Source organism: Salmo salar, chromosome ssa02 (genome assembly GCF_905237065.1).
Source record: "Salmo salar chromosome ssa02, Ssal_v3.1, whole genome shotgun sequence".
Lineage (NCBI taxonomy): Eukaryota > Metazoa > Chordata > Actinopteri > Salmoniformes > Salmonidae > Salmo > Salmo salar.
The window spans coordinates 64819363-64846511 of NC_059443.1; the positions used below are offsets into that span (position 1 = coordinate 64819363).

General features: G+C 42.8%; 1 pseudogene; it reads left to right on the plus strand.

Annotated features, from left to right (window-relative positions):
• Positions 1-1987: 1987 nt before the first annotated feature.
• The window catches only part of LOC106589846 (glyoxalase domain-containing protein 4-like), a 28438-nt pseudogene continuing 3276 nt past the window's right edge, over positions 1988-27149 (plus strand).

Below are 27149 nucleotides of genomic sequence, written 5' to 3' on the forward strand. Positions count from 1 at the left end.
AAATATGGGTTGTATTTACAATGGTGTTTGTTCTTCACTGGTTGCCCTTTTCTTGTAGCAACAGGTCACACATCTTGCTGCTGTGATGGCACACTGTGGTATTTCACCCAATAGATATGGGAGTTTATCAAAATTGGATTTGTTTTCTAATTCTTTGTGGATCTGTGTAATCTGAGGGAAATATAGTCGTACATTTGGCAGGTGTCTCTCTCTCTCTCTCTCTGCCTCTCTGCCTCTCTGCCTCTCTGCTAAAGCATGTGAAATGGATAAACAATACAAAAATAAACATTACACTTACAGAAGTTCCAAAAGAATAAAGACATTTCAAATGTCATATTATGTCTATATACCGTGTTGTAATTAAGTGCAAATTGTTAAAGTACAAAAGGGAAAAGAAATAAACATAAATATGGGTTGTATTTACAATGGTGTTTGTTCTTCACTGGTTGCCCTGTCTCTCTCTCTCTCTCAACTATATCTCTATCTCTCTCTCTCTGTGCATGCTGGGAGTTTTTTGGGATTCTGAGTGTTTGGTGTGGAGTTACATTGCCTGTGTTATTTATTTTTTTCATTTTCTTGGTGGTTTTCCTTTTTCTAGGCATGATTAAGGTTATCATTACTTTAAAAAGTTATTGCATTTTGGAAAGTTTGCAACTTCAATTAAAATTGTCCCGTTGGGTTGCAAACACCCGGCTCTGAAACGGGTTATGTTGTTTCAAACACCCGGCTCTGAAACGGCTTATGTTTTCACACCCGGCTCTGAAACAGGGTATGTTGTTTCAAACACCCGGCTCTGAAACAGGTTATGTCTTTCACACCCGGCTCTGAAACAGGTTGTTGTTTTAAACACCCGGCTCTGAAACAGGTTATGTCTTTCACACCCGGCTCTGAAACGGGTTATGTCGTTTCGGCGACCGGTGTTTGTTTTTGGACTCACCGGAGCAGACTTTAGAGTTATTGTTTTAAAGTAAAGTATGACAACAGACTGTACAGTATATGGCTTATGCTAGTACGGGTAGTCAACGGTGTTTTGAGTGTGGGGATGTTGGTCATAAGCGACATGCTTGCCCGAAAAGGGAGAAGGCAGAGGGAGGGGTGCAGGTGGTTCTCGTAACGCCTGGGCCCACTGATGTAGAGAGAGGTGGTCCTCGTAACGCCTGGGCCCACTGATGTAGAGAGAGGTGGTCCTCGTAACGCCTGGGCCCACTGATGTAGGGAGAGGTGGTCCTCGTAACGCCTGGGCCCACTGATGTAGAGAGAGGTGGTCCTCATAACGCCTGGGCCCACTGATGTAGGGAGAGGTGGTCCTCGTAACGCCTGGGCCCACTGATGAAGGGAGAGGTGGTCCTCGTAACGCCTGGGCCCACTGATGTAGAGAGAGGTGGTCCTCGTAACGCCTGGGCCCACTGATGTAGGGAGAGGTGGTCCTCGTAACGCCTGGGCCCACTGATGTAGGGAGAAGTGGGCCGACAGTGATAGAGCAGTCACAAGCACCTGTTGCTGAGGAACAAGTTGTCCGCATTGAGGGTTGCAGCTTATACCAGAGGGGAACATAGCGTCTGTTATGCAGCAGAAAAATATTGTTGTAGGAGGTAAGGATGGATTTGGGGAGGCAATTCCCCAGACTGGTGAGGAGATGCCCAGTACGAGTGTTGGGGTTCAGGTGGAGCTAGTCTCCCAGGTAGTGGAGGAGATGTCCACTACGGGTAATGGGGTTCAGGTGGGGCTAGTCTCCCAGGTAGTGGAGGAGATGTCCACTACGGGTAATGGGGTTCAGGTGGAGCTAGTCTCCCAGGTAGTGGAGGGGATGTCCACTACGGGTAATGGGGTTCAGGTGGGGCTAGTCTCCCAGGTAGTGGAGGAGATGTCCACTACGAGTAATGGGGTTCAGGTGTGGCTAGTCTCCCAGGTAGTGGAGGAGATGTCCACTATGGGTAATGGGGTACAGGTGGAGCTAGTCTCCCAGGTAGTGGAGGAGATGTCCACTATGGGTAATGAGGATCAGGTGGGGCTAGTCTCCCAGGTAGTGGAGGAGATGTCCACTACGGGTAATGAGGATCAGGTGGGGTTAGTCTTCCAGGTAGTGGAGGAGATGTCCACTACGGGTAATGGGGTGCAAGTGGGGAGTGTTCAGAGGGATGTGGCTGAGGAGAGTCAGGGGTCTGTGGCCTCAGTTGAGGAGGATCAGGAGAATGATATGGACATCTCTGTTGATATGGTAGCAGCTGGTGACGACTCAATTTACAATTTAGCGGATGTAAATGGGTTCCTGGATCAGACTTTTGGGAAATCTGTCAAATTGGCAGATTTCTTTGACGTTGATAAGTTTGTGAGGTCAGTTGTGGTGTTACAGGAGACAGTGGGGTTAGACCAGTTGAGTGTGAAGAAGCATTTCCGCTTGAGGAAATGTGTTACTGCTGTCACGGCAGCAAAAGGTAGTGGGAAACTTAGTCAGGTTCAGAGAAAATTAAAACAATGATCGTGATCATGCCTCTTAGGGTGTTTTTTCTCTCGTTTCTCTGTGGTTTCTTCTGTTTTTTCCTTTCTCTTTTCTATACGGCAATCAATTTCAAGGATGCTCAATCAACGTAGACAAACTGAGCGTGATATATAATTATACAGTACACAGCAAACTCACTTGGATTATATTGGCTTTGAGGCAAGCCTTGCATTTAGTTTTCAAAGTGGGTGACAGAAGCAAAACGGCCACCTTTTTACCGAGATGTGCTCGGCATGAAGATTTTGCGTCACGAAGAGTTTGAAGAAGGCAACTTGTAAGGACCCTTATGATGGAAAATGGACCAAGACAATGGTCGGCTTTGGGCCAGAGGATGATGACTTTGTGGCTCAACTGATCTACAATTATGGAGTGGGAGGATATCACCTAGGCAATGGCTTCCTCGGTTTGACTCTGCAGTCTAGCCAGGCTGTCAGCAATTCTAAGCGGCTTGGTTGGCCCCTCACTGAGGTTGGAAAGGGCCTCTATCTGGCTGAGGCCCCATGAGGTTATTGCTTCTACCTGATGGACAAAGAACAGCCTCCCAATGATCCTGTACAGAAGGTGTGTCCGGCAGGGTCTGACCTGCAGAAATCAATATGCTGCTCCTCCCTTCTGGGGATGAAGGTGAAAGAGAGAAATGAGGAGAAGAAGACTGTGCTGACGGGATTCACAGACACTCAGTGTAAACTAGAGATTCACAACATTGTTGGGACAGTAGATCATTGGACAGCCTTCGAGCGGATAGCATTCTAGTGTCCATGTGAGCAGTTGGCAGATCTTGAAACCTTGATGACAAAGGGAAACCACAAAATCCTTACTCTCTTGGTTAGCCTGGAAACCCCTGGGAAGGCTACAGTAGAAGTGGTCATTTGGGCTGACTCTCTCTCTCTCTCTCTCACTCTCTCTCTCACTCTCACTCACTCACTCACTCACTCACTCACTCACTCACTCACTCACTCACTCACTCACTCACTCACTCACTCACTCACTCACTCACTCACTCACTCACTCACTCACTCACTCACTCTCTCTCACTAACTCTGCTTTATTGGCATGGGAAACATGTGTTAACATTGCCAAAGCAAGAAATAAACAATAAAAATGAACCGTAAACATTATACTCACAGAAGTTCCAAAAGAATAAAGACATTACAAGTGTCATATTATGTGTATACTGTATATACAGTGTTGTAATGATGTGCAAATGGTTAAGGTACAAAAGGGAAAATAAATAAACATAAATATGGGTTGTGTTTACAATGGTGTTTGTTCTTCACTGGTTTCCCTTTTCTTGTGGCAACAGGTCACAAAGCTTGCTGCTGTGATTGCACACTGTGGTATTTCACCCAGTAGATATGGGAGTTTATCAAAATTGGGTTTGTTTTTGAATTCTTTGTGGATCTGTGTAATCTGAGGGAAATATGTGTCTCTAATATGGTCATACATTTGGCAGGAGGTTAGGAAGTGCAGCTCAGTTTCCACCTCATTTTGTTGGTAGTGTGCACATAGCCTGTCTTCTCTTAAGAGCCAGGTCTGCCTACGGCGGCCTTTCTGAATAATAAGGCTATGCTCACTGAGTCTGTACATAGTCAAAGCTTTCCTTAATTTTGGGTCAGTCACAGTGGTCAGGTATTTTGCCACTGTGTACTCTCTGTTTAGGGCCAAATAGCATTCTAGTTTGCTTTTCTGTTAATTCTTTCCAATGTATCAAGTAATTATCTTTTGTTTTCTCATGATTTGGTTGGGTCTAATTGTGTTGCTGTCCTGGGGCTCTGTGGGGTCTGTTTGTGAACAGAGCTCCGAGACCAGCTTGCTTAGGGGAGTCTTCTCCAGGTTCAGCTCTCTGTAGGTGATGGCATTGTAATGGAAGATTTGGGAATCGCTTCCTTTTAGGTGGTTGTAGAATTTAACGTTTCTTCTGTATTTTGATAATTAGCAGGTATCGGCCTAATTCTGCTCTGCGTGCATTATTTGGTGTTTTACGTTATACACAGAGGATATTTTTGCAGAATTCTGCATACAGAGTCTCAATTTGGTGTTTGTCCCATTTTGTGAATTCTTGGTTGGTGAGCGGACCCCATACTTCACAACCATAAAGGGCAATGGGTTCTATAACTGATTTAAGTATTTTTTTTTGCCAGATCCTAATTGGTATGTCAAATTTTATGTTCCTTTTGATGGCATAGAAGGCCCTTCTTGCCTTGTCTCTCAGATCATTCCCAGCTTTGTGGAAGTTACCTGTGGCTCTGATGTTTGGGCCGAGGTATGTATAGTTTTTTGTGTGCTCTAGGGCAACGGTGTCTAGATGGAATTTGTATTTGGGGTCCTGGCGACTGGACCTTTTTTGGAACACCATTATTTTTGTCTTACTGAGATTTACTGTCAGGGCCCAGGTCTGACAGAATCTGTGCAGAAGATCTAGGTGCTGCTGTAGACCCTCCTTGGTTGGGGACAGAAGCACCAGATCATCAGCAAACAGTAGACATTTGACTTCAGATTCTAGTAGGGTGAGGCCGGTTGCTGCAGACTGTTCTAGTGCCCTCGCCAATTCGTTGATATATATATGTTGAAGAGGATGAGGCTTAAGCTGCATCCCTGTGTCACCCCACAGCCCTGTGGGAAGAAATGTGTTTTTTGCCAATTTTAACCGCACACTTGTTGTTTGTGTACATGGATTTTATAATGTCGTATCTCTCTCTCTCTGCTTCTCTTTCTCTCTCTGCTTCTTTCTCTCTCTCTCTCTCTCTCTCTGCTTCTCTTTATCTCTCACACTATCTTTATCTATCTCTCTTACATACACTGTCTTTTAATTCAATTTGATTCAAAGGGCTTTACAGGCATAGGAAACATATGTTTACATTACCATAGCAATTGAAATGGATAATGAACAAAAGGAAAATAAACCATCAGAAATGAACAGTAAACATTACCCTCACAAAAGTTTTGAAATAATATAGACATTTCAAATGACATTATTGGCTATGTGCGGTGTTATAACAATGTGTGAGTTGAAGTACGAAAGGGAAAATAAATAAACCTGATATAAATAGGTTGTAATTACAGTGGTGTTTGTGCTCCACTGGTTGCCCTTTACTTGTGGCAACAGGTCACAAATCTTGCTGCTGTGGTTGCACACCTAATAGATATGGGAGTTTATCAAAATTGGATTTGTTTTCAAATTCTTTCTGGGTCTGTGTAAATGGAGGGAAATATCTGTCTCTAATATGGTCATACATTTGGCAGGGGGTTAGGAAGTGCAGCTTAGATTTCATCTCATTTGTGCACATAGTCTGTCTTCTCTTGAGAGCCAGGTCTGCCTACAGTGGCCTCTATCAATAAGAAGGCTATGCTCACTGAGTCTACAACAACACCGGATGAGACCCAGATGCAGACACCGGATGAGACCCAGATGCAGACACCGGATGAGACCCAGATGCAGACACAGGAGGCAGATGGTTCGAGTCTCAGAGAGGTATTAGATACAGTTGAAGTCGGGAGTTTACATACACTTAGGTTGGAGTCATTAAAACTCATTTTTCAACCACTCTTGTTAACAAACTATAGTTTTGGCAAGTCGGTTAGGACATCTATTTTGTGCATGACACAAGTAATTTTTCCAACAATTGTTTACAGACAGATTATTTCACTTATCATTCACTGTATCACAATTCCAGTGGGTCAGAAGTTTACATACACTAAATTGACTGTGCCTTTAAACAGCTTGGAAAATTCCAAAAAATTATGTCACGGTTTTAGAAGCTTCTGATAGGCTAATTGACATCATTTGAGTCAATTGGAGGTGTACCTGTGGATGCATTTTAAGGCCTACCTTCAAACTCAGTGCCTCTTTGCTTGACATCATGGCAAAATCAAAAGAAATCAGCCAAGATTGGTTCATCCTTGGGAGCAATTTCCAAACACCTGAAGGTACCACGTTCATCTGTACAAACAATAGTATGCAAGTATAAACACCATGGGACCACGCAGCCGTCACACCACTCAGGAAGGAGACGTGTTCTGTCTCTTAGAGATAAACGTACTTTGGTGTGAAAAGTGCAAATCAATCCCAGAACAGCAGCAAAGGACCTTGTGAAGATGCTGGAGGAAACAGGTACAAAAGTATCTATATTCACAGTAAAACTAGTCCTATATCGACATAACCTGAAAGGCCGCTCAGCAAGGAGGAAGCCACTGCTCCAGAACTGCCATAAAAAAGCCAGACTACGGTTTGCAACTGCACATGGGGACAAAGATCGTACTTTTTGGAGAAATATCCTCTGGTCGGATGAAACAAAAATAGAACCGTTTGGCCATAATAACCATGTTTGGAGGAAAAAGGGGGCTTGCAAGCCGAAGAACACCATCCCAACTGTGAAGCACGTGTTTGGCAGCATCATGTTGTGGGGGTGCTTTGCTGCAGGAGGGACTGGTGCAATTCACAAAATAGATGGCATCATGAGAAGGAAAATTATATGGCTATATTGAAGTAACATCTCAGACAGTTAAAGCTTGGTTGCAAATGGGTCTTCCAAATGGACACTGACCCCAAGCATACCTCCAAAGTTGTTGCAAAATGGCTTAAGGACAACAAAGTCAAGGTATTGGAGTGGCCATCACAAAGCCCTGACCTCAATCCTATAGAAAATGTGTGGGCAGAACTGAAAACGTGTGTGCGAGCAAGGAGGCCTACAAACCTAACTCGGTTTCACCAGCTCTGTCAGGAGGAATGGGCCAAAATTCACCCAACTTATTGTGGGAAGCTTGTGGAAGGCTACCTGAAATGTTTGACCCAAGTTAAACAATTTAAAGGCAATGCTACCAAATACTAATTGAGTGTATGTAAACTTCTGACCCACTGGGAATGTGATGAAAGGGAACCAGGAAGACTAGCGAGAAGGAAAAACACATGCTGGGACTACTTGACGGGACAAGACGACCTGGCAACAGAACGACAGGAAACACAGGTATAAATACACAAGGGATAATGGGGAAAATAGGAGACACCTGGTGGGGGGTGGAGACAAGCACGAGACAGGTAAAACAGATCAGGGTGTGACAGTCTGTACATAGTCAAAGCTTTTCTTAATTTTGGGTCAGTCACAGTTGTCAGGTATTCTGCTGCTGTGTACTCTCTGTTTAGTGCCAAATAGCTTTCCAGTTTGCTCAGTTTTTGTGTCAAGTAATTATCTTTTTGTTTTCTCATGATTTGGTTGAGTCTAATTGTATTGCTGTCCTGGGGCTTTGTGGGGTCTGTTTGTGTTTGAGTCCCAGTACCTCTTTCTCTCTCTCCCGCTCTCTTTCTGTCGGTAACACCACTCACAAGGACAGAACAAGCTGCTCCTTCCATGTCACTGTGATACTGTAGATAGCTCCCCAAACAAAAAGATACTCCTACCACCCCTCCTCTGATTCTAAAATTGGTCTAATGCCCAAGTCTCCTCCCTTACAAAATATGTTGTTGGTTTTAGAAGGCAAGAGGTAGAGCGACAGAAAGTGATAGAGTGAGTGAGCAATTGAAAGGGAGAGGGAAAGAGAGAGCAAGCTGTCTAGACACCGTACTCTTCTCTGAACTCTTCACCATGTGTCATGTTATGTACAGAACATCCTAACCCTAATCATGGCGCAGGGGATGCATCCCAAATGACACCGTATTCCCTATATTGTGCACTTATTTTGACCAGAGCCCATGGGCCTGTATAGTGAATAGGGTGCCAATTGGGAGTCAGCCTCCTGCCTCCTAGCTCGCCAGTGTTTACCCAATCTGTTTAATCAGGAAGTGTCCACCCACGGATTGGGACTGGGGATGGGGACAGGAGTACAGGTTCATATTCATTTGGCACACTGTAGCAAAATGTTTAGCAACCGGAAACTAAAACAAGCATTTTTTATTGGACAAGTTCAGGTAAAGACCCTCCATTTCAGTCTGTTTGATTGTTGTTGAATCATTTGATGCATAATGAACCAGACCTAGAACAGGAGTACAGAGTACCTTCTAGAGCTGCCAAATGAAGCAGTGTGTATGTGTGGGGGGTGGGGGGGAGGGTGTGTGTGTGTATGACGTGTACTAGACCTACTAGAGCTGCCAAATGGGCCAGCAGAAACAGGCTAATCTATATGAGCCTGGCTAACAATGCTACGGGGGGGGGGTTTCCCCCTTACATTCTCACACATTTTTGTTCTCTTGCTATATTTTCTCTATTGTATCTCTCTCTCTCTTTCTCTACCCATCTCTTTCTTTCTTTACCTCAGTCTCTCTCTTATCCTCCTTCCCCATCCATCTTTCTCTCTATTTTACCCTCCCCTTCTCTCGTTGTCTTTCTCTCCAATATAGACTTTGTAATGTGTCTTTCAAATCTGAGGACAAGTGTCTCCTGTCGCCTTCTTCACCATAGAACATTGTTGATTCCACCCCCCCTTTCAGGACAAGATAGACAGGTAGGACTATCTGTCTGTTTGATGCTGCTAGGTGTAAATTGCAGGAAATTACATTTACCGCCATTCCCCCATGAGTATTGACAATACCTCTCCCTTTATTCAAATACCGCTTTTATGTTCGCCTTCGTCCCAAATGGCCACCTATTCACTATATGGTGCACTAGGGCCCATAGGGTTCTGGTCAAAAGTAGTGCACTATATAGGCAATAGGGTGCCATTTGGGATGCAACCTGTAAATTGAGTGGGGGGAGGAAGGGAGGAAAGGAAAAAGGTATAAAAGTGAATGCTCACACTGCATGAATGATAATTGTGTTTCTGTGGGTTGCTTGGTTACCGTTCACATGAAATTGGAGGTTGTGAAGAATTGTGATTCCGCTGTGGGTTTCCTTGCGCTGCTGTGCGTGAGCCGGTGAAAACACACTCCAGGAAATAGCACCATCACTTTGATATAATTTTTGAAAACAGTTTATGGGAGAAAGAAAGTTTGCAGAGAGACACAGAGTAGGCTGTATGATCTGTCTGTGCAGACAGATCAGATATTCTTCAAAACTTGGATCATATTTTCAGTAGCATAAAGACACATGGATATTTATGATAATATATTCTGTGCTCTTTCATGTCAGTCCAGAGAACAAACTAAAGAACTCAATGTACCATCCAGACAATGCATTTTTTATTGGCATTGACACACACACACACACACACACACACACACACACACACACACACACACACCTGTGGGTGGTGGTGGTGGATGGTTGTGGTGGTTGTGCTGGTGGTGGTGGTGGTGGTGGTTTTGATGGTGGGTGGTGGTGGTGGTGGTGGTGGTGGTGGGAAGTACATTCTGGACATAACAATAGTAATATTGGATGATGCAATACTAGTTATAAGACTAGTATTGGTGTATCCCACTATATGGCTCTGGTCTCGGGGTTTCACTTCTTCCTATTGGAAACCATCTTTCATGGCTATCGGAGCTCTGGAACTCTGCTGCATGCATCATAATCCATTTCTTAGAAAAAATATAAATGACAAAATACTGTTCTTGGAAATAGTGACAAGATACACAATGTGAATATAAAAAACAATGTCCAAATGCAACCCGCCAGCCCATATGGAAAAGAGAATATAACAAGATTCTTATGTTTTCCTGGAACTTGTACAGCAAATACACATGCAAGATTCATCAAATGTTCTTGTAATATATACTTATATGAGTAGACAAAATGTATACTTTACAAAATGTTGCATGTATTATATAAAAACATACAAGAGACATGTAAGCTAAGCCTTCTAAGGTCTCACATACATGGGACACTGTCTGATGTATTGAAGAAAGGAGGAAGAGGAGGAGCAGGAAAAAGGAGAAGCAGGAGGAGGAAGGGAGCAAGGAGGAGGAGGAGGGAGAAGAGGAGGAATGACTTTCATAGCATTAGTGAATCTATTTCTATTTAGTGGGGATCTCTCAACAATCATTCTCATGTTCACACATTGGTCAGTGACAATGACAAATATCAAAGCTAAGCAGGGCTGGGCTAGGTTAGGGAGACCGTAGATAAATGAACTGTCCAGTAGGAGGTGTTGCCCAGCCTTAATGATGGAAACTCATATCTGAAAATGTACCATTTGTGAACAAAACATTAGGAACACCTGCTCTTTCCATGACACAGACTGACCAGGTGAATCCAGGTGAAAGCTATGATCCCTTATTGATGTCACTTGTTAAATCCACTTCAGTCAGTATAGATGAAGTGGGGAAACAGGTTAAATAAGGATTTTTAAGCCTTGAGACGATTGAGACATGGGTTGTGTATATGTGCCATTCAGAGGGTGAAGGCGTAAGACAAACGATTTACAGGCCTTTGAACAGGGTACTGTATGGTAGAAGGAGCCAGGCACACCTGTTTGAGTGTATCAAGAACTAAAACACTGTTGGGTATTTCACGCTCAACTGTTTCCTGTGTGTATCAAGATGGTCCACCACCCAAAAGACATCCAGCCAACTTCACACAACTGTGGGAAGCATTGGAGTCAACGTGGACCAGCATCCCTGTAGAAGGCTTTCGACACCTTGTGGAGTCCATGCCCCGACGAATTGAGGCTGTTCTGAGGACAAACTTAATGTGTTCCTGTTTTGTACACTCAGTGTATATGCAAATATTGGAATTTTCTTATAGTTTTTTATATGTTAACTTATAAAAACAATGTGAAACCTATAAGGAAAGCATTTATTTTGTGGAATTGACATTGTCAGAACATAAAATTGTATTATGATATTCATAGATGACTCCTGTAATGTCTCAAATATGTCATACCATGTTCATGTAGGAAATTCACCACAATCATGTAATTAATTGTGTACATCATATAAGGCATATAAGTTAACACATAAACAACTACACCACTGACACACAGTGACTTTGGAAAGTAATCAGACCCCTTGACTTTTTCCACATTTTGATACGTTACAGCCTTATTCTTAAATGGATTAAATAAAACAATTTCCTCAGCAATCTACACACAATATCCCATAAAGACAAAGCGAAAACAGGTTTTTGAAAATGTTGGCAAATTTATTAAAAACAAAAAACAGAAATACCTGATTTACATCAGTATTCGGACAATTTGCTATGGGACTCGAAATTGAGCTCAGGTGCATCCTGTTCCTTTGATCATCCTTGAGACGTTTCTACAACTTGATTGGAGTCCACCTGTGGTAAATTCAATTGATTGGACATGATTTGGAAAGGCACACACCTGTCTATATAAGGTCCCACAGTTGACAGTGCATGTCAGAGCAAAAACCAAGCCGTGAGGTCGAAGGAATTGTACTTGGAGCTCCGAGACAGGATTGTATCAAGGTACAGATCTGGGGAAGGGTACCAAAATATTTCTGCAGCATTGAAGGTCCCCAAGAACACAGTGGCCTCCGTCATTCTTAAATGGAAGAAGTTTGGAACCACCAATACTCTTCCTAGAGCTGGTCGCCCGGCCAAACTGAGCAATTGGGGGAGAAGGGCCTTGGTCAGGGAGGGGTCCAAGAACCCGATGGTCACTCTGACAGAGCTCCAGAGTTCCTCTGTGTAGATGGGAGAACCTTCCAGAAGGACAACCATCTCTGCAGCACTTCACCAATCAGGCCTTTATGGTAGAGTGGCCAGATGGAGGCCACTACTCCGTAAAAGGCACATGACAGCCCGCTTGGAGTTTGCTAAAAGGCATCTAAAGACTCTCAGACAATGAGAAACAAGATTCTCTGGTCTGATGAAACCAAGATTGAACTCTTTGGCCTAAATGCCAAACGTCACGTCTGGAGGAAACCTGGCACCATCCCTATGGTGAAGCATGGTGGTGGCAGCATCATGCTGTGGGAATGTTTTTCAGTGGCAGGGACTGGGAGACTTATCAGGATTGAGGCAAAGATGAACAGAGCAAAGTACAGAGAGATCCTTGATGAAAACCTGCTCCAGAGTGCTCAGGACCTCAGACTGGGGCAAAGGTTCACCTTCCAACAGAAAAACAACCCTAAGCACACAGCCAAGACAACGCAGGAGTGGCTTCGGGACAAGTCTCTGAATGTCCTTGAGTGGCCTAGCCAGAACCTGGACTTGGACCAGAATGAATGTCTCTGGAGAGACCTGAAAATAGCTGTGCAGCAACGCTCTCCATTCAACCTGACATGGCTTGAGAGGATTTGCAGAGAAGAATGGGAGAAACTCCCCAAATACAGGTGTGAAAAGCTTGTAGCGTCATATCCAAGAAGACTCAAGGCTGTAATTGCTGCCAAAGGTGCTTCAACAAAGTACTGAGTAAAGGGTCTGAATACTTACATTAATTTTTTATTTCCTTTTTTTTTATTTTATACATTTCCTAAATTTGATCAACAGTTTTTGCTTTGTCATTATGGGGTATTGTGTGTTGATGAGGGGAAAAAATAATTTAATCCATTTTGGAATAAGGCTGTATAGTAACAAAATGTGGAAAAAGTCAAGGGGTCTGAATACTTTCCGAAGGCACTGTATCAGGAAAACCTTTCAACATCTTACCAGATACTTATTAGATTTTTGTACAAATCTTCTTCTGCCATACAAGGTTCTAATTATATTTTCAGGATTCTTTTCCTTCAAATCTATAGTATATGATAAAATACAGCTGGTCATCGGGGTCCATAGATACACATATAACAACTAATAAACAACGCAAAAAAAATGATAGCTGATAAAATTCCACCACGTGGGTCCATATTTCATAACCACACCATGAGATCAAATGACCAACCAGGTCCATACATTTTACATCAACTGATAAACAATGTGAAAATATAACAGTAGATGATCTAATGCCAACAACAGTGAATGAGTGACCTTTCAACCCTCTCTAGCATTAGTGGAGGAGGATGATAAAGGTGGATGAAGTCCAAGAGTCTGACAAAGGTCCGGCGCAAGTCAGCCGCTGATGTCGGAATCATCTAACGCCTCTCCTTATAATGTACCTCACCCTTCCCTTTACTGAACATAATGGCTGGAAGGCTGAACATAACACAACTATTACACACACACACACACACACACACACACACACACACACACACACACACACACACACACACACACACACACACACACACACACACACACACACACACTGTCATCTCATATCTCAAGTATGGAACGTATTGTACACGAGAGAGAAATATGTGTACATGCCTGCGTGTGTGTTCGCGCACGTGTTCTGTATGCACGGTGCACGTATGCGCTTGCGTGTGTGTGTGTGTGTGTACTAGCGAACCTAATGGAGGTCGTAGCACCTGGGTGATTACACCCCTCCAAGTATCCCTCTCATGGGTAATTTGGAGCTGCGTGTTCTGACAGACAGGAAACGTAACCATGACAAATAAGGCATTTCTCCAAGTTCTAATGTGGGGATAATGGGCCAGCTACAGGTCCACTCCATTATGGATGGATGGTTGGTTCTCCCCCTCAGTGGTGTGTGTTGATATGAATCACCATAATGGCTGTTGTTTTAGACTGATGAATTAGACTTGGCGTTTAATGGATTATGTACAAGTTCAGTGAGTGTACGTGTGTTTGGTTGTCAGGCTGAATTTAAGATGGAAATTAGTATTTTTGTGTCCTGTAGAGTCAAGGACTTGTATAAGTCACTGTAATAGATGTTGTTTTCAACAAGACAAGTGTTCGACACGTAACTGAGTCTGAAATTCCTATTATTTAATATAGTTGTATGAAGCACTGCTAAGAACGACTGTTGTTTTGGACTCAACCAACATTCAACAAATCATATTCCTGAACTTTACAGTCGTCACATTGAAGTTGAGAATGAAACCCCTAGTACTTTATGCCGTTGAAGAGTCCAGTGACTGTACGTTTGTCACATTCCTTTTCACATCCCTGTCACGTACACAAAGAACATAGTACGTCACGGCTGTGTTAGAATCAAAGGGTTCCTTCATCTTGGAGCTGTGGAGCATCTTACCCATTTGAAATAATTATGCAAAAATGTCATGTAGAGAGTATGCAAATATAATGTATCCACTGAGTAAAATGTGACAAATTTCAACCGTTAGCACACTCAGTACCATGTTTTCATGAAATTCAGAGTAAGCTGACATGTACAGCTAATCTCTCTACGTATTAAGCCCTTTACACACACGCACACACACACGTGGGTGTGCATAATCACACACCTTCCTTTGGGATCCCTCTTAGTCCAGTATGATTCCTTCCAAGTATACTGTGTTCGGGTTATGGTGTGGGTCTGGCTTGCTATTGGTCTGGAGATGGCTGAATAGGCCAATCGGTGACGTGCAGAGGTTGTCTCAGTGAGGGCAGGGGGGGGTCATCCTGTAGACATGGTTTATTGTTACTGGCACTGCTGTCGGTTCTGTGCGGCGTGCTCTTTTCCCGTGAAACCCCCTTGAGTCTAAGGGCCCGGGGCTGGGTTTCTAATAAGCTAACAAACAAATGGAATTGTTTTAAGATGGTCGTACCAAGGAATTGTTTGAATTTTAGGACCCAACAAAAATAATAACTTGATGAAACATTACATTTCGCTTTCCTGCTATTAGCCCATAACAACACATTGAATACATTGATAGTCAAAAAATACATTAAAAGGAAGCATATTTTGAAGTGTCTGTCCTATATCTGAGAGCTATAAGACAGTTCAGGAAATTATTCTATATTTTTTTTACACATATTTAACCCTTTTTTTGGCACTAAAGTACTTCCATACTTCCATTCCTTTTTTTTAACTGGTACAGGGTTACTTCAGACCAATCTTGTGAAGCTTGTAAGCATCGTAGAGAGTCTCCTGTTCGTGAGAGTCTCCTCTTTCTACAGTGGGGTCATATTAGTTTGTAGCGCATACTGTTTGGTCGCTACAGACATTTACATGAGAAGACAGACTTCCGGGATGTCTCCTGGTGTAGCTCTACCAGGTTCCACCGCAGATGGAAGGCTGACGGTCTGCGGACAGTAGCCCATGCAGAAACGGATATCTCTCTCTAAAACGGATGGATTTTGATGAGGATTATTTGTATTATGCTAATTAGATTAGAGTCAATCGACTCTAGGGGGTAGTTCTCTTCTTTGAGTTCCATTAGTGATTTTAGTCCTCCGCACACTCACACACTCACACACCACGCACACACACACACACACTCACACGCCACACACACACACACACACACGCACACAGCCCATCCTGTCCTCATATGACACATACAGTTGAAGTCGGAAGTTTACATACACGTCGATTGGAGTCATTAAAACTCGTTTTTCAACCACTCCACACATTTCTTGTTAACAAACTATAGTTTTGGCAAGTCGGTTAGGATATCTACTTTGTGCATGACACAAGTAATTTTTCCAACAATTGTTTACAGACAGATTATTTCACTTATCATTCACTGTATCACAATTCCAATGGGTCAGAAGTTTACATACACTAAGTTGACTGTGCCTTTAAACAGCTTGGAAAATTCCAGAAAATTATGTCATGGCTTTAGAAGCTTCTGATAGGCTAATTGACATCATTTGAGTCAATTGGAGGTGTACCTGTGGATGCATTTCAAGGCCTACCTTCAAACTCAGTGCCTCTTTGCTTGACATCATGGGAAAATCAAAAGAAATCAGCTAAGACCTCAGAAAAACAATTGTAGACCTCCACAAGTCTGGTTCATCCTTGGGAGCAATTTCCAAATGCCTGAAGGTACCACGTTCATCTGTACAAACAATAATGTGCAAGTATAAACACCATGGGACCACGCAGCCGTCATACCGCTCAGGAAGGAGACGCGTTCTGCCTCCTAGAGATGAACGTACTTTGGTGCGAAGCACAGGGGTGGCAGCATCATGTTGTGGGGGTGCTTTGCTGCAGGAGGGACTGGTGCACTTCACAAAATAGATGACATCATAAGAAAGGAAGACTATGTGGATATATTGAAGCAACATCTCAAGACATCAGTCAGGAAGTTAAAGCTTGGTCGCAAATGGGTCTTCCAAATGGACAATGACCCCAAGCATACTTCCATAGGTGTGGGCAAAATGGCTTAAGGACAACAAAGTCAAGGTATTGGAGTGGCCATCACAAAGCCCTGACCTCAATCCTATAGAAAATTTGTGGGCATAACTGAAAACATGTGTGCGAGCAAGGAGGCCTACAAACCTGACTCAAGTTGCACCAGCTCTGTCAGGAGGAATGGGCCAAAATTCACCCAACTTATTGTGGGAAGCTTGTGGAAGGCTACCCAAAATGTTTGACCCAAGTTAAACAATTTGAAGGCAATGCTACCAAATACTAATTGGGTGTATGTAAACTTCTGACCCACTGGGAATGTGATGAAAGAAATAAAAGCTGAAATAAATCATTCTCTCTACTATTATTCTGACATTTCACATTCTTAAAATAAAGTGGTGATCCTAACTGACCTAAGATAGGGGAATTTTTACTAGGATTAAATGTCAGGAATTGTGAAAAACTGAGTTTAGATGTATTTGGCTAAGGTGTATGTAAACTTCTGACTTCAGCTGTACATAGTTGATAAGGTTGGCGTGATAAACTCTAAACCTATCCGGATATAGAGCAGGATCTGTAGCACTTTGTGATGATTAAATTGACTGAACACGCAGTAATAAATCAACACACACAATTGTGTGAACACTGCCCATGTTTGGCTTATAGTGGTCTATGAAGCGTGACCATATCACACACACACACACACATACACACACACACAGTGTTGGCAAATAGTGTGAAGCGTGGCTGTCTAACGTGAGAATAGGAGTAGGGAAGGGAAGGGAAGGGAAGGGAAAGGGGATGCCTAGTCAGTTGCACAACTGAATGCATTCAACTGAAATGTGTCTTCATTTACCTGACTGACTAATTCTGTTGTTTCTGCACTGTACTAAGAGTTCTTGCATGTGTCAACAGGGAATGCAATGTTAAATATTGATATTGTGTGTGTGTGTGTGTGTGTGTGTGTGTGTGTGTGTGTGTGTGTGTGTGTGTGTGTGTGTGTGTGTGTGTGTGTGTGTGTGTGTGTGTGTGTGTTAAGAAGAAGCAAGCAGGTCAATGCGAAAAAAATGAATATATATATATATATATATATATATATATTTTTTATTTTACCTTTATTTTACCAGGTTAGGCTCATTGAGATTAAACATATGTTTTCCAAGAGAGACCTGGCCAAAAAAGCAACACAAATTTCCGTCAACATAAAACACAAAGCACTACAGTTGAAAAACATCCGTTTACACATTGAACATGCACATAGGGTTTGGGAGGAGGGGTTCAAATAGGGGTCAAAACATTGACATCCCGCTAAATCATTTCCCACAATAGATTTTACCCTAAATAAACTATATGACCAAAAGTATGTGGACACCTGCTTGTCGAACATCTCATTCCAAAATCATGGGCATTAATATGGAGTTGGTCCCCCCTTTGCTGCTATAACAGCCTCCACTCTTCTGGGAAGGCTTTCCACTAGATGTTGGAATATTGCTGTGAGGATTTGCTTCCATTCAGCCACAGTAACGTTAGTAAGGTCAAGCACTGATGTTGGGCGATTAGGCCTGGCTCGCAGTCGGCGTTCCAATTCATTCCAAAGGTATTCGATGGGGTTGAAGTCAGGGCTTTGTGCAGGCCAATCAAGTTCTTCCACATCAGTCTTGTCAAACCATTTCTGTATGGACTGCGCTTTGTGCACGGGGGCATTGTCATGCTGAAACAGGAAAGAGCCTTCCCCAAACTGTTGCCACAAAGTTAGAATCACAGAATCGTCTAGAATGTCATTGTATGCTGTAGCTATAAGATTTCCCTTTACTGGAATTAAGGGTGCTAGCCGAACTGTGAAAAACATCCCAGACCATTATTCCTCCTCCACCAAACTTTACAGTTGGCACTATGCATTGGGGCAGGTAGCGTTCTCCTGGCATCCGCCAAACCCAGATTCATCCGTCGGACGGCCAGATGGTGAAGCGGGATACATCACTCAAGAGAACGCGTTTCCACAGCTCCAGAGTCCAATGGCGGTGAGCTTTACACCACTCTAGCTAACGTTTGGAATTGCGCATGGTGATCTTATGCTTGTGTGTGGTTCTCGGCCATGGAAACCCATTTCATGAAGCTCCCGACTAACAGTTATTGTGCTGATGTTGCTTTCAGAGGCAGTTTGGAACTCGGTAGTGAGTGTTGCAACCGAGGACAGACTATTTTAAGTCCATACGCGCTTCAGTAGTTGGTGGTCCCGTTCTGTGAGCTTGTGTGGCCTACCACTTCACGACTGAGCCGTTGTTGCTCCAAGACGTTTCAACTTCACAATAACAGCACTTACAGTTGACTGGGGCAGCTCTGACAGGGCAACATTTTGACGAACTGACTTGTTGGAAAGATGGCATCCCATGACTGTGCCATGTTGAAAGTCACTGAGCTCTACAGTACGGGCCATTCTACTGACAATGTTTGTCTATGGCGATTGCAAGGCTGTGTGCTCGATTTTATACACCATCAGCAACGGGTGTGGCTGAAATAGCCGAATCCACACATTTGAATGGGGTCCACATACATTTAGCCTATAGCCTGTTTTCGAGAAATGTCATCATCGAATATTGTAAGAACTTTCATTATCTACTTATATGCCCCCTTTATTTGTCCCACGATTCTGACTTGGTGTACAGGGAGAATACTGTACGAATGGCCCATGTTCTGAATTCTGTCACTGTACATTTCAAAAGGGCTGAACAAATAGTTGTATTGACTACGTCAATCAAAATTACGGATTACCTCTTATCCGCTCGTTGTCCCATTATGCCATAGTTTGTACATCCCAATTGTCAGTAGAAACCACATTTGTTTAAGCAAGTAAGCCATATCAGCTATGTATTTTTAAAGGCACTAAATGAGGCTGAATGAACTGTTTCGCTGATAGTCAGGTGTAGCAGTGGCTGAAAAGAAAGCTCTGATGTTGGGCAGAGCTTTATGCAGGACCTAACAGCTTGTGGGCACTGTTTGTCACCGTTATAGTGCAATTAATGTATTGTTTAGTGTTGTGTAGTGGCTTTGCTGGCATGCATACATTTTTTTTGCCCCACCAAGATTTACACACACACAGACACATGGTGTTGGCAAATAGTGTGAAGCGTGGCTGTCTAACGTGAGAATAGGAGTAGGGAAGGGAAGGGAAGGGAAAGGGAATACCTAGTCAGTTGCACAACTGAATCCATTCAACTGAAATGTGTCTTCATTTACCTGACTGACTAATTCTGTTGTTTTTGCACTGTACTAAGAGTTCTTGCATGTGTCAACAGTGAATGCAATGTTAAATATTGATTGTGTGTGTGTGTGTGTGTGTGTGTGCGTGCATGTTTTTGAGAAAGAGCAAACCGAACAATACATTAAAGAAATATATATATAATTGATTATTTTACCTTTATTTTACCAGGTTAGGCTCATTGAGATTAAACATATGTTTTCCAAGAGAGACCTGGCCAAAAAAGCAACACAAAGTTTCCGTCATTTACAACATAAAACACAAAGCACTACAGTTGAAAAACATCAGTTTACACATTGAACAGGCACATAGGGTTTGGGAGGAGGGGTTCAAATAGGGGTCAAAACATTGACATCCCGCTAAATCCTTTCCCACAATAGAATTTACCCTAGCTGTAAAATAATTTGAGGAGACGAGATCCTGTACTTTCAAATGTTTTTGTAGCTCGTTCCAAGTAGAGGGGGCAGAGTGGGCTACTGGAATGCTTTTTTACCTAGCTCTGTACGGGCCTTAGACACGTTCCTGTGAGCGTGGGAGATAATTGCCATTAGCCTGCTGGACAATGTAGATTCACAGGTAAAATGGGAGCTGTCTCAGTATGGCCTTATAAATAAAAACATACCAATGACATAGTCTCTGTCTCCCTGAAGAGCTAAGGAAGGCCAGCCACTGTCATATAGAGGGTACAGTGATGAGTGAGGGTTTTGGTGTTCGTAATAAACCTCAGTGCCCCATGGTACACAGTGTCAAGCATGCGTAATGACGCAATAGGGGCATACAGGTACAAGGTATCCCCATAGTCGGATACAAGCAAGAAGGTAGAGGAAAACAAGTCTCTGTCTCGCTTCAAGTGAAAAACATGACTTACTTAGAAAAATGTAAAACTTCTTATCTTCTTTTATAAGCACCAGCTACATGTTCAAAATCACTATTTCTCATTAGCATTACAAATGGTTCCCCTTCCTTTCTGACAGCGACACACACACACACACACACACACACACACACACACACACACACACACACACACACACACACACACACACACACACACACACACACACACACACACACACACACACACACACACATCCCAGCCCTCCTGACAACTCACGTAGTGCGAAAGTGCATGCTGTGATCGGTCTAATGGCTTATGGAGTGTTACGTTTAGCGTAAATTACATTGGAATGTTGGTACTGTATAAGTGTATGACCTTTCTAAAAGCGAGAACAAAACCTTCTGTAGCCAACGATAATGGCTGCATCCCAAACAGCACCCAATATTGTTCCTGGAGGCCCTATGGGCCCTGGTCAAATGTAGGGTACTAAAAATGAAATGGGGTGCCATTTGGGTCGTAGATCATGTGTTTTAATGTCTTTATGCTCAAATACCAGTGTGGGTTTTCAATAAGTGTAACAAAAAAAAATGTAAAATCCTCCAATGTTGGTTCAGGTCGTCATGACCGACCAACCAAATGGCTTAAGAGTAATTACATCGAAAATGACATTTTCTTTCAAAAAGGAACATTTATTTTTCCAAAAAGGAACATTGTTCGCATCCCAAATTGCACTACTTTTGACCAGGTCCCATAGGGAATAGGAAACCATTTGGCACGCAGACATTGAAATGCAATGCAGCTAATTAAAACAGACCTTTAGGAACGACCCCAACTCCCCCAGTGTGCTTCACTGTATTCCGTGTCACCATCTCTCTCCACCTATGAATGAGGAGACTGATGACACTCAGACAGTCCCACAAAGGAACATTGAAATGAAACAGAGTTAATTACAACAGACCTTTATGAATGACCCCCATGTGCTTCACTGTACTACGTGCCATCACTGTCCACCTATGGGTGTCGTCAATGCCAATCAGTACTCAGTACACGCACAAGCGGCACGCACACACCACACACACACACACACACACATAAAAAAGGTTTATATACTGTAAGGTCAACCTGATTAAAATGTCACTGATTAAAACAGATAAGCGCCTTGTGATGATGACTGTAACATTATTACTCACTGACTGTGTGTGTGTGTGTGTGTGTGTGTGTGTGTGTGTGTGTGTGTGTGTGGAGGCTCCTCAGAGGAGGAAGGGGAGGACCATCCTCCTCAGTGAATTTCATAAAAATGAAAATAGTGAAACATTAAAATAATTATCCTTTTAAGATAAAACTATACGAAATATATTTACGTCTTACACAGTAATTATGACAACTTCCGAAGAATGTCCTCCAACCTATCAGAGCTCTTGTAGCATGAACTGACATGTTGTCCACCCAAGCAAAGGATCAGAGAATAAATCTAGTGCTAATGAGCACTGCAGTTTATAAAATGTGGTGAGTAGTCGACTCAAAGAGCGAGAAAGACAATAGTTCAACAGTTTTGAAGAAATGTATTTATTTAAAAATGAATGAGAAGCAGGAGAGAGAGCTAGCTATATGTCGTTGTATTTTTTTCACTTTCACTTAGCTAGAGAATATAGCTAGCTAGTTTAGCCTACTCAAACACCTGGCTCAAACCGAAAGGGATGCTATGTTAGCTAGCTGGCTATGGCTATCCAACATTGGAACTCTTCCAAGTAAAGGTAAGCTTTTGGTTTTGTTAATTTATTGCCAACAGGGCCCGCTGGTGTAACCGCTAAACTGCTTGCTGACTACACTGTACTGCATGATTGTAGTGAGTTTACTAATGTGTTAGTTCCAATAGCTATGTTGACTAATATGATGATAAAGATTTGGTTAGGAAAGTTTTTTTCGCCTGGCCACAACCAGCTGATGTTTTGTGCACTGAAGTCCACAAGCTAAAGGCGAGAGGAGGAGAGTGCGTAGATGCGAGAAGGAATTATACAACGTGCTGTCATGCTGTTTGTATGTGGCTGCTATGAAAGTGAACTGTGTCTGCGTGTGATCAGGGGTGTATTCATTCCGCCAATTCGGTTGGAAAACGTTTCTTAAACGGAAGCAAAAGGAATGAAACGGGGATAAACATACCTGATTTTCTCCAATAGAAACTATCGTTTGGAACTGTTGGGCTAATGATTACACGCTAGATGCAGGCAAGCGTGTGCAAGGTGATATTGAATGTGTCACTGTCTGTCACTTTGATTACTCAAATGTTTCTCTCGACCTGTGCACCTACGTCGTAAACTTTCATTCATATCAAATCAAATCAAATTTATTTATATAGCCCTTCGTACATCAGCTGATATCTCAAAGTGCTGTACAGAAACCCAGCCTAAAACCCCAAACAGCAAGCAATGCATGTGAAAGAAGCATAGGCTAGGTTGTAGCAACCTCGTGATGGGTATAGAGAAAATGTAAACTGTAGTAGCCTAAACCTATCGATGTTACATTGAGGTGGGTGAATGGAATATTACTGACAGTCATCCAATATGCTGTAATGGAAATAAGGCCATGCTCATAAAAACAATTATCCTCCTCCCTTATCTTAAACGGCACCGACCGCAACTAGTGTACTGTATGTGTGTGTGAGTGTGAGTGTGTGTGTACTGTTGTTAAGACAATATTAATTTAGCCACCCCCTCATGGGATAATGAGAATGGAGTTGAATAGAAAAACATCCAACCAATGCATTTCAGCGTCATTTAACCTTCATGTTATAGTATTCATCAAGTTCCCTTACAGAAAAAACATAATTTCACATGTGGAAAATCACACGATTTCACATGAAATTTCACATGTGAAATCATGTGAAAATGTTAATTTGGAACACTTCACATGTGATCACATGTATTAATACGTATAGTTCCATGTTATCACGTTGGTTTACATGTTGTCACATAATCATATAAACTTTACATAAGACCATGTGATAACATGAAAACATATGTTTTTGGAACACTTCACATGTGATCAAGTGAAATTCGAAATGTTTTTTCTGTAAGGGTTGTTTCCCCTCTCTCTCTGTCTCACGCTCTCTCTCTTTCTCACGCTCTACGCTCACTCTCTTCGACAACCTGTGACGCTGTGTGTGTGTGTATCTGTATGAGAGAGAGAGAGAGGGAGACAGAGAGAGAGAGTTAGTGAGAGAGTTAGTGAGAGAGAGAGTTGGTGAGAGAGAATGTGAGACCACAGGAGGTTGGTGGCACTTTATTTTAATGATTTATTTTTAGGGGGTGGATCAGCTTTAATATTGCAGATAGATTTAATTGTCTCCATCATTTCCAATCCCCCATATACACTACCGGTCAAAAGTTTTAGAACACCTACTCATTCAAGTGTATATCTTTATTTTTACTATTTTCTACATTGTAGAATAATAGTGAAGACATAAAAACTATGAAATAACATATGGAATCATGTAGTAACCAAAAAAGTTTTAAATAAATCCAAATATATTTATATTTGAGATTCTTCAAAGTAGTCTCCCTTTGCCTTAATGCCAGCTTTGCACACTCTTGGCATTCTCTCAACCAGCTTCATGAGGTAGTCACCTGGAATGCATTTCAATTAACAGGTTTGCCTTCTTAAAAGTTCATTTGTGGAATTTCTTTCCTTCTTAATGCGTTTGAGTCAATCAGTTGTGTTGTGACAAGGTAGGGGGGTATACAGAAGATAGCCCTATTTGATAAAAGACCAAGTCCATATTATGGCAAGAACAGCTCAAATAAACAAAGAGAAACGACAGTTCATCAATACTTTAAGACTTGAAGGTCCGTCAATACGGAAAATGTAAAGAACTTTGAAAGTTTCTTCAAGTGCAGTCGCAAAAACCATCAAGCGCTATGATGAAACTGGCTCTCATGAGGACCGCCACAGGAAAGGAAGACCCAGAGTTACCTCTAATGCAGAGGATACATTCATTAGAGTTACCATCCTTAGAAATTGCAGCCCAAATAAATGCTTCACAGAGTTCAAGTAACAGACACATCTCAACATCAACTGTTCAGAAGAGACTGTGTGAATTAGGCCTTCGTGATCGAATTACTGCAAAGAAACCACTACTAAAGGACACCAATAAGAAGAAGAGACTTGCTTGGGCCAAGAAACACGAGCAATGGACATTAGACCGGTGGATTTTTTATATTTTTATATTTTGGGGGATTTTTCACCCCTTTTTTTCTCCCCAATTTCATGGGATCCAATTGGTAGTAGTTACAGTCTTGTGATGGTGTGGGGGTGCTTTGCTGGTGACACTGCCTGTGATTTATTTAGAATTCAAGGCACACTTAACCAGCGTGGCTACCACAGCATTCTGCAGCGATACACCATCCCATCTGGTTTGGGCTTATTGGGACTATCATTTGTTTTTCAACAGGACAATGACCCAAAATACACCTCCAGGCTGTGTAAGGACTATTTTACCAAGAAGGAGAGTGATGGAGTGCTGCATCAGATGACCTGGCCTCCACAATCCCCCGACCTCAACCAAATTGAGATAGTTTGGGATGAGTCGGACCGTAGAGTCAAGGAAAAGCAGCCAACAAGTGCTCAGCATATGTGGGAACTCCTTCAAGACTGTTGGAAAAGCATTCCATGTGAGGCTGGTTGAGAGAAGGCCAAGAGTGTGCAAAGTTGTCATCAAGGCAAAGGGTGGCTATTTGAAGAATCTCAAATATAAAATATATACTGCTCAAAAAAATAAAGGGAACACTTAAACAACACATCCTAGATCTGAATGAAAGAAATAATCTTATTAAATACTTTTTTCTTTACATAGTTGAATGTGCTGACAACAAAATCACACAAAAATAATCAATGGAAATCCAATTTATCATCCCATGGAGGTCTGGATTTGGAGTCACACTCAAAATTAAAGTGGAAAACCACACTACAGGCTGATCCAACTTTGATGTAATGTCCTTAAAACAAGTCAAAATGAGGCTCAGTAGCGTGTGTGGCCTCCACGTGCCTGTATGACCTCCCTACAACGCCTGGGCATGCTCCTGATGAGGTGGCGGATGGTCTCCTGAGGGATCTCCTCCCAGACCTGGACTAAAGCATCCGCCAACTCCTGGACAGTCTGTGGTGCAAAGTGGCGTTGGTGGATGGAGCGAGACATGATGTCCCAGATGTGCTCAATTGGATTCAGGTCTGGGGAACGGGCGAGCCAGTCCATAGCATCAATGCCTTCCTCTTGCAGGAACTGCTGACACACTCCAGCCACATGAGGTCTAGCATTGTCTTGCATTAGGAGGAACCCAGGGCCAACCGCACCAGCATATGGTCTCACAAGGGGTCTGAGGATCTCATCTCGGTACCTAATGGCAGTCAGGCTACCTCTGGCGAGCACATGGAGGGCTGTGCGGCACCCCAAAGAAATGCCACCCCACACCATGACTGACCCACCGCCAAACCGGTCATGCTGGAGGATGTTGCAGGCAGCAGAACGTTCTCCACGGCGTCTCCAGACTCTGTCACGTCTGTCACGTGCTCAGTGTGAACCTGCTTTCATCTGTGAAGAGCACAGGGCGCCAGTGGCGAATTTGCCAATGTTGGTGTTCTCTGGCAAATGCCAAACGTCCTGCACGGTGTTGGGCTGTAAGCACAACCCCCACCTGTGGACGTCGGGCCCTCATACCACCCTCATGGAGTCTGTTTCTGACCGTTTGAGCAGACACATGCACATTTGTGGCCTGCTGGAGGTCATTTTGCAGGGCTCTGGCAGTGCTTCTCCTGCTCCTCCTTGCACAAAGGCGGAGGTAGCGGTCCTGCTGCTGGGTTGTTGCCCTCCTACGGCCTCCTCCACGTCTCCTGATGTACTGGCCTGTCTCCTGGTAGCGCCTCCATGCTCTGGACACTACGCTGACAGACACAACAAACCTTCTTGCCACAGCTCGCATTGATGTGCCATCCTGGATGAGCTGCACTACCTGAGCCACTTGTGTGGGTTGTAGACTCAGTCTCATGCTACCACTAGAGTGAAAGCACCGCCAGCATTCAAAAGTGACCAAAACATCAGCCAGGAAGCATAGGAACTGAGAAGTGGTCTGTGGTCTCTACCTGCAGAACCTCTCCTTTATTGGGGGTGTCTTGCTTATTGCCTATAATTTCCACCTGTTGTCTATTCCATTTGCACAACAGCATGTGAAATGTATTGTCAATCAGTGTTGCTTCCTAAGTGGACAATTTGATTTCACAGAAGTGTGATTGACTTGGAGTTACATTGTGTTGTTTAAGTGTTCCCTGTATTTTTTTGAGCAGTATATTTTGATTTGTTTAACACTTTTTTGGTTACTACATGATTCCATGTGTTATTTCATAGTTTTAATGTCTTCACTATTATTCTACAATGTAGAAAATAGTAAAAGATAAAGAAAAACCCCTGAATGATTAGGTGTTCTAAAACCTTTGACCGGTAGTGTATAAATATAGTGTATATATTATGTTAAAAATATAGATATATTATAATTTATTTATATATATTTTCCTTTATTATTTTCCCCTAACCC